The sequence below is a fragment of the Pogona vitticeps genome, chromosome W (genome assembly GCF_051106095.1).
Source record: "Pogona vitticeps strain Pit_001003342236 chromosome W, PviZW2.1, whole genome shotgun sequence".
In the NCBI taxonomy this organism is placed as follows: Eukaryota; Metazoa; Chordata; class Lepidosauria; order Squamata; family Agamidae; genus Pogona; species Pogona vitticeps.
In genome coordinates, this window is record NC_135798.1 from 1,708,898 (window position 1) to 1,718,649 (window position 9,752).

The window sequence follows — 9,752 nt, forward strand, 5'->3', positions numbered from 1 at the left end:
GCACCTAAACGCCCTCTCCGCCGCAGAGACCGCCCGGCCCCTTGGTTTAACCGGGACCTCCGGGCAAGGAAGCGGGTCAGGAGATGGCTAGAGCGCAAATGGAGAAAGGTCCCGACGGATTTTAACAGGATAGCTGTCAGGGTCGCTACTAACCTTTATCTTGCTAAGGTAAAGGCTGCTAGTAGATCATACCTCGCTAACCGGATAAGCGAGGCATCCAACCAGCAGGCGGAGTTATTCCTTATAGTACGCGACCTTTCCGGAATTGGTCCGGGCGATGGGCCTCCCCCTAGTTTTTCGCCGGACCAATTTGCAGCATTTTTTAAATCAAAAGTGGAGGCCATCCGCCGGGACCTCTCCCCTTTTTTGAATACAGTGAGTCGAGCTGAGATGTCCAGCGCTCCGTCTTGTCCGGTGATTTTGGACACCTTTCAGCCTGTTACGCCTGACACTGTTTCCAGGGCGCTTGACCGCTGTCGTGCCACCACCTCCTCTTTGGACCCTTGTCCGGCCTGGCTAATCAAAGCAGCCAGGCCGCTAACAACGGAATGGGCCACGGCTATAATAAATGGGTCTCTCCTTGAGGGCAGATTTCCATCTGCCCTGAAGGACACACTCATTAGGCCCATCAGGAAGAAACCTAGCTTGGCGGCGGACGAAATTGGCAATTACAGGCCCGTCGCCAATGTTTCTTTCCTTAGCAAGGTAGTCGAGAGGGTGGTGGCCGACCAGCTTCAGGCGCTCCTGGATGAAACAGATGCCCTGGATCCATTCCAGTCGGGCTTCAGGCCGCGCCACGGCACAGAAACGGCTTTGGTCGCCCTGTGTGATGACCTATTGAGTACCTGTTGGTACTCCTCGACATCTCAGCGTCCTTTGATACCATTGACCACGGTATCCTCCTGGGGAGGCTCTCCGAGTTGGGAATAGGTGGCCTGGCATTGTCCTGGCTCTGTTCCTTCTTGGAGTACCGTCCCCAGAGAGTCCAGCTTGGAGAGAGAGTCTCGGCCCCGTGGAGCCTCAATTGTGGGGTTCCACAGGGGTCGATTATCTCCCCAATGCTATTTAACATCTATATGAGGCCGCTGGGTGGGGTCATCAGGGGGTGTGGTGCTTCGTGTCACCAGTATGCAGACGACACGCAGCTCTACATCTCCTTTTTGCCAACTGCAGGAGAAGCCGTCTTGTGCCTTCAGCGCTGCCTGGGGACTATACTGGAATGGATGCAGGAGAACGGGCTTAGGCTGAACCCGGACAAGACGGAAGTACTGAGGGTCGGCCCTGCCACAGTCGGGGTTCTGGGAAACTCCCTCTCTTTTGGGGGGGTGACTCTCCCTGCAAAGGATGGGGTACGCAGCTTGGGGATCCATCTGGACCCGGTGCTCTCCATGGAGTCACAGGTGGCGTCGGTGGTCCGCACCGCCTTTTTTCACCTCAGGTGGATAGCCCAGCTGCGGCCCTACCTGGACGTGGGGGCGCTCACCATCTTAGTACACGCGCTCGTAATCTCAAGATTAGACCACTGTAATGCGCTCTACGTGGGGCTTCCTTTGAGGTTGCTGCAGAAATTACAGGTGGTGCAGAATGCGGCGGCCAGATTACTCAGTGGAGTGAAAAAATTCCAACATATTTCGCCCACTCTGGCTGCATTGCACTGGCTGCCCATCAGGTTCCGCATCGACTTCAAAGTGTTAACGCTTACGTATAAAGCCCTAAACGGTTTAGGGCCTCGATACCTGGCGGAACGCCTATTCCCACCAAGTTCTACCCGGATCACACGGGCGAGCCAGGAGGTGAGGCTGAGGAGCTTAACGCCGAGGGAGGCCCGAAAAGAGAAAACAAGAAATAGGGCCTTCTCGGCGGTGGCTCCTCGCTTGTGGAATAATTTACCTCCTGGTATTCGCGGAGCTTCCTCGCTGGGTACCTTTAAGAACCTATTAAAGACCTGGTTGTTTCGGCAGGCCTTCTCACCAGATTACTTTTGATTTTCTTTTCTCCTTTATTGTTTCTTTACTTTAATTGTTTTGTAATTTGTTGTTTTATTTTATTGTATTTTATCTTTGTTGTCGGCCGCCTAGAGTAGTCCATTGTGACTAGATAGGCGGGATATAAATTAAATAAAATAAAATAAATAATAAATAAATAAATTTTACAAACAACTGGGAGAGAACAAACTTTTCTGTCTGTTAACAACATACAGCCAAATAGTGCTTTTTTACTTTGTATATATTTATTTTTAATGTTCATATACTTTTGCTTGTTTGTTGTGCGTTTTTTGGACTCTTTAGCCCTGTTCTGAAGGTTGTTCTTCCTAACATTTCGCCGGTCTCTGTGGCCGGCATCTTCAGAGTACAGGAGTCAGAATTGCACCAGAGCAAAGAGTTTTGATTCCTGTCCTCTGAAGATGCCGGCCACAGAGACTTGCGAAACATTAGGAAGATCAGTCTTTAGAACATGGCCAAAGAGCCCAAAAAACCCACAACAACTACCAACAACTGCGTGGCCTGGTTGGGCTCAGGCCATGGACCAGCACTGGGCCGAGAACCGGGGGTTGATGACCTCTGCTTTAGTGGACCATGTGGATGGCATACCACATGATCTTCTGATTAGCAAGTTAACTAGGTGTAGCCTGGATAGAACAAGTGTCAGGTGGATACACAGTTGGCTACAGAATCGTACTCAGAGGATGATGAGTAATAGCTCCTTCTCTAACTGGGAGGAGGTCACAAGAGAGGCTCCCCAGAGATCACTTCTGGGCCTGGTGCTCTTCAACATTTTAATAAATGATGTGGAATGGGGATGCAGGGAATGATAAACAAATTTACAGATATCACAAAATTGGGTGGAATAGCCAATACTCTTACATTCAAAATGAACTTCTCCCGAGTTTAGCAAGCTTCTATTATCAGACTCACACACAGTCCGACAAACAAAACAACAATCACAGAGTCTCAAACTGTCCTGTAGTTGTCCTTGAAGCCCATCTTATGATCTTTCCATTAACCCCTTGATACTCCTTAGTCCAATTAACCACGCCAGCTCCTTCTTTCTTTTCCAGAAAACCACCAGATTCTGTTATTAACAGTTCACAGAGTCCAGGAAAAGGCAAAGAGAAACATGTCCCAGCCAAACTGCATTCACCAAACTCAAGTCTCTAAAATCCTGTCCGATGGTGTTACCGTCTGGGATTCTTTTCCAGAAACATAAGATTTATTTTTCCGTCTCACTCTCTCGGCTTTGAAACCAGCCTGCTATATTAAGAGTTCACTTGGGGAGGAGAGTTAGTTTCACTTTTGAAGAAATAATTGTGCCACGGTTCTACTTGATTTTGAATTTGCTGGGTTAAAAGTTGATTTTTATATTATATTGGAGGGAGATCTAAGGGGAGGTTTATGATTAGGGGTTTGGATTGTTGATAAAATTGTGGAAGGATATCTAAGGGGCGATCATTGTGGTTAAGGGCATAGTATCACTTATACCAACCCCACTCATTGGAAAGCCTGAGATGGCCTCCAAAAATTTAAGACAACAAATGGAGACTTGGTCTGTTCAATCCCAAAGTTTTGGAACAATGGTACAAGAAATAGAAAAGGAATGGCAGATTACTATGCAAAAGACAATAATAACAGGGTTTCAGAAAGTGAATGAAGGTCTTAGCAAAATAGAAGATCTGATGAAGGTGACGAAAGAGGGGACATTAGATGCCAAACTTAAATGAAGCTGTACAAACTTTAGAACCGTCTTTATTAGGCATGACACCAGGTAACATAAATGGGATAGAGAGTTATCCAGTGACCTACGCAGCTTTCAAAATTAAAAAGAATGTTAAAAATCTCAAGAAAGCAGAGATACTGAAACAAGAGAAATTGTGAATATATGGGAAGTGACAAAAATGGATATTCTGTCAGATGGGCTGAAAGACTGTTCAATTCAAAAGGAAACTGAACAATGGGATGTATTGATAAATGGCTGCAGTTACCATATAGTATTGGAGTAACATAGAATTAAACTAAAATTAAATGATAAGATGAAAGCAGGAGGGTAATCAAACTGTGAAAAAGCAAAAAGGAGAAGTGCAAAGGAGAAGTGCAAAGTACTGCACATCAGAAGAAGAAACCAATTAAATAGTTACAAGATGGGGGAAAACTAGCTCAGCAAAACTACGAATAAGAAGGCTATGGGAATTGTCGTAGATCACAAGCTAAATATCGTGTCACCAGTATGCTGGTGACACACAGCTCTACATCTCCTTTTCATCTACCTCAGTGGATGCTGTTCTGTCCTTTCAGCGCTGCCTGGAGACTACTGGAGTGGATGCAGTCGAATGGGTTGAGGCTGAACCCGGACAAGACGGAGGTCTTGAGGGTGAGTGGTCCTTCCATCAGTGGTATAGGTAACTCCCTTTCTTTTGGGGGGACTACCCTTGCCGCAAAGAATGAAGTCTGCAGCTTGGGGATACATCTGGACCCGGTGCTTACCATGGAAACCCAGGTGGCATCCGTGGTCCGCTCCACCTATTTTTATCTATGGCGGATTGCCCAGCTGCGACCATATCTTGATGGGGGGCCCTCACTACTCTAATCCATGCGCTCGTAATCTTGAGATTAGACCATTGTAACACACTCTACGTGGGGCTGCCTTTGAGACTGATGCGGAAACTTCAGATGGTCCAGAATGCGGCAGCCAAGCTTCTTAGTGGGGTGAGAAAACACCAGCATATCTCCCCCACTCTGGCTGCTTTGCACTGGTTGCCCATCCATTTCCGCATTGACTTCAAAGTGCTAATGATCACTTAGAAAGCCCTAAACGGTTTGGGACCTCAATATTTGGGGGAGCAATGAGCAGCGAGAACAGGGGAAATTCCAGGGCTCTGGATTCCCCTGGGTTTACTCCGAGTCAGAGGACCCCCCCGGAGAAGGGGGGCAAGTTCCCACAGGAGAGTGGGACTTAGCAAGTGGGGGCTTTGGAACCACCGAATCTTAGATGGCAGCCTGTTTTTTGGAAGAGTTCCCTTCCTACATGCAATCTGTCTCGTGAAGTCACCATGATGGTGAGTTAGCTGCTTGGAGAGGGGAGATATTGAGATTTATTATCTGACTGCAAAACAGAGATTAACGATCTGCTGCCAAGCCACAGCAAGTAAAAGATCAAATTTGCTCTGTGAAAGCTGACGAAAAGGAATGATCTCAAGCGGCATAACTTTGTTAATGCCTGAGAAACTGTAACATTGGAGTTTTTTTTACTGTGTCACAGCTCGGAAACAAAACCAATTCTGCTCTTTTTTCTCTCTTAACCTTCTCCTCCAGAGAAACTGGCTTTCCATAAATACATAAAGTCAGGACTTAAGAATTCTAAATAACTGCATATCTAACCTAAGTGACTCTGTATCTGGCTACAAGGTGAATTGTAAATCATGGGGTCCCCCCTCATAAGACTTTAAGTGCGGACTAGCTAATAAATCATGTGGGTAATCTGAGTAATTAACCTGCTGTCTGCTATGGCCATGGAAGGAGGGAAAGACCCATCATCGCAACCCACAATGGATTATATCAAGGGACCTCTTCAAGAATGTCAATCTTACATAATCATTTTAAGGCTCAACTAGAGGAGATCAGAACAGACTTGAAGATGACTTTTTCTGCTCTGCACAAAAAGATTGAAAGCAAAGATAAACAATTGAGCCCAATTTTTAATGAACAGCCTTTAATGTCAGAGAGGGAAATTGCTTCAAAGCAGCTCAGATCAATCATGGAACAGCCACCGTCATCAGAGTGAGAGGAGAAGACGACTCCTTTTCTTCAAAGGATGACCAAAAAAGACAAAAGGGGGGATGGGAGGATGTATCTCAAGACTGTTCCGAAAAGAAAGAATGTAAAGGGGGAGAAATGGGCAAAACTGAGGGCAGAAATTTACAATCAGAGATCACACACTATGTTGCTCCAAAATCAAACTGCTGACTACATGGGCATGAAATTAGTCAACCGTATAGAAAATGTCTTAAAGAAATATTATAGATGGCATTTAAAAACTGGAAAAAAAGAATGAATAAAGGAGGCAAGAGGCTAATTTTGGTTTGTTAACACTGGAACTGAATATACAAAGCAATATGATTCATATACTATAAGCAAATTCGGCCAGAGATGAAATTTAACGTTAGACAAGCACATGTAACCTATGAATTTTAGAAATCATGATGAACAATAATAGTGGATACTTTGTTTGTGAGGCACATATATTGAGACATTAAATATGTGTGATTATAATAGTGACAATGTTGACAAGATTAGAGAGGCCAATACCGGTTTGATGACACTGGAGTTGATAAATGAAAATTAGAAAGGAGGAAGTTACTTGCTGAATAAATAATAGAAATCAATTGGTTTTAGTATATATATATATATATATATATATATATATAAAGCAACATGACTAATATACTATAAGCAAATTTGGCCTGACATGGAATTTAAGGTTTAGATAAGAGTTGTGACTTATGAAATTCAGAAATGATGATGATTAATAATTATAGTTTTCTGTATATAAGAATGGAGATTATCGAGGAATGAATAGGCCTGTGTGGATATTATGGTGGATAAGTAATTTTAAAGAGGAAATGAGGAATGTTTATGATGAGAGTTGGATGGAAATGCAGATGAGAGAACTTACAAAATTTATTATTAATTTAGGATGTTAGATACTTAATCAGATATACAAATAGGGATGTGGAATATAACATGTGCAGATGCACATGGATATATTATTTCTGTAGTCAGAATTTATATAATAGATAAGCTGGTATGGGATATACCTCCCTGCCTGTATGTTTTGTTAGTCTTTTATGTTTTGTTAGTTTTATGTGTTAATTGTCTTGTAGGTACAGTGGTGCCTCGCTTAACGGGTGCCCCATTTAATGACGAATCTGCATAGTGATGCAGATTTTGCAATCGCAAAAGTGATCGCATTGCGATGTTCCCTATGTGGAAAAATCTCTTAGCGATTTTTCCCCATAGGCCCCATTTTTCCCCAGCTGACCGGTGGGGGCTTTGGAAGGACTGTGGGGGAGCCCTCCCCGGTGGTCCTTCCGAAGCACCTGCCCAGCTGGGCGGAAATGCCGGCGGGGCTTTGGGAGGACCGCAGGGGAACCCTCCCCCGCAGTCCTCCCAAAGGCCCCATTTTCACACAGCTGATCAGCAGTTCCAAAATGGCCGCTGGATGAAGAAAATGGCCACCCACAGTGTTTTCACGCCTATCCCTCGCTTACCGAGGTGGCGAAAATGGCAGCCCTATGGAGGATTCCCACTTAGCGGTGAGTTTTGTCCCCATAGGAACGCATTAAATGGAGTTTAATGAATTCCAATGGGGTTTTTCATTTCGGATAGTGAATTTGACCCAACTCTGGGAGGCAGTGGAAGACAGGAGGGCCTGACGTGCTCTGGTCCATAGGATCATGAAGAGTCGGACACGACTAAACAACGACAACAAAGTCCTTAAGCCTCAGCAATGCATAACATCCATGCCACGGACAAGCCTGACCATTAAAGAACTCTTTACTGTGTACTTTGAAAGTACTTAAACATGGGCTTTGTGAGTCTTCATGTGAAGGAGGAGTGTGCCAGTGAGCCATCCATGATAATAGAGGCTATAGAAGGAGGAGAGGATAAGGGGAGCGAGGAAGAGATGGTGACTAAAGAAGTGACAGTTACGAAGGAGGCGGGGGAAGTTGAATTAAAAGAGGTGGAAAACGTGAAGATTTGTCTAGTGGAAGAGGACCCAAGAGGAAAGAAGGTGGAGCAAGAGGTGACAGTGTGGGAAGAGGATATGTGAGGAAGGGGTGCATTGGTTCAGTTCAGTGCTACAGGTGTATGAGAGAAAGAGGAGGCATGAAGGAGAGAGGCTGAGTATGTAAAGACTCGAGACTGCTGAGGGATTTCCCCAATGTGAAAGTGGACTGTTGCCAGAGCCGAAGTTGTAGGGAGACAAGGCGGCCCAGTTCAAGACCCAAGAATGGACTGTGATCATGGCACCGCAAAAGTTAGAATTGAAAAGAGAGACTGAGATAGCCCACAACTGTTTCTATGACAGACCGGACGAGCGAGGCTGGGTGAGGCGCTCCTGTTGCGGGATGATTTGTGTCCTGAGAAGTACTCTTCCCCAAAGACCGAGGTACAGGGAATGGTGTGGGCGAACGGCCCATTGAGTCTGTGGGAGTTTTGGTTCATCTCGTTATGGCCTGTTGCCAGAGTTGAGAGTCTTTGATCCTATGAGTAATGGGCTGGAAGAGATTGGTGATAATGAAAGTGACAGTTTAAAGGTTATTAAGACGTCTCCCGTTTTATTTCCCACCGAAAATGAGGAGTTGCCCAAAGAGAACTCTGAAGATTTTATAATTAATGGTTTTTGTGGGTTTTTCGGGCCCTTTGGCCGTGTTCTGAAAATAATGTTATAATTATTTTTTTAAGAAAATAAAGATTCATAGAAAGTTTGTTTGCAAAGGCATAGCATAAAACATATCCAAAGATTCCAATAGTTAAATAAAGCTGGTATTTCTCATTAAAATATAAAACACTAAATTCTAAGCTAAGTATCTTCTAAGAAGGGCTATTCACCTCTTTCTGTCTCTATATTCTGTAACCATTCTCTCACATAGCACTTTCCATTCTGAAACTCCCCTCTCCAAACTTGCAAAGCTAAGAGAAACTACAACCCATCATCCATCTTTTTCTACATCACTTAGCCCTCCTTCTTCTTAACACTTCATACCTTTAAACCAGGGGTCAGGGAACTTTTTTACCTTTTATCCCCCAATAATTTATATACAGTGGTGCCTCGCTTAACGAGCGCCTCGCTGAATGATAAATCCACATAACGCTGGCTTTTTCTGAAAAATTTGCCACCTCGGTTTAATGATGTTTCCTATGGGGGATTTCCGCTTAGCGATTTCGGGACCATGCTTCACATAATGATTGCATTTTGGGTCCCCTGTTTCGCTTAACGATGTTTTAAAAAGAGCGGGAAAGGTGGCTGTTTGTCAATGCTAATTTGTTGTTTTCCTTGAAATTCTAACTGCCTGTACCCAGGATGCATTGCGCCTGTGCAGGGAAGGTATAAACCCCCTTCCCCATGCATCCTGGGTTTACTTTTCAACGTGCAGTTCCAAGGTTGGCTTTGTCACTTTGGTCTGTCTTGTGGGTGCAACCTGTGCTGGAGAACTTCAAAAGGTAAGCTTGCATTTCTTCTCCTGGGTGGGTGGTGGGTTTTATTGCAAAACTCAGATGTTTTTTGCAAGAGGGAATTTGGGTCTGGCTGGCTCTGGCTTTGGTTATGGGTTTTTTTTTTCATTGGGGAAATTGCAGGGGTTTTTTTTAGTGGGGGTTTGTGTGGATTGTGAGAGATCTGGATCCCCAAGTTAAAACCTGAGTTTAAAATTTTTTTCCTGTCCTGCCATGCTGCTTCTTGGTGGTGGTGGTGGGTTGGTGTGGAAAGCTGCTAAACCCTCACTGGAAATGGTTTTTTCATGGTGTTCTCTGCATGCCTGCATCTGGGATTTGGATCCCCAAGTTAAAACCTGAGTTTAATTTTTTTTCCTGTCCTGCCATGCTGCTTCTTGGTGTGGGTGGTGGTGGTGTGGAAAGCTGCTATACCCTCACTGGAAATGGTTTTTCATGGTGTTCTCTGCATGCCTGCATCTGGGATTTGGATCCCCAAGTTAAAACCTGAGTTTAAAATTTGACTTTCTTCTGACTCTTTTGAAA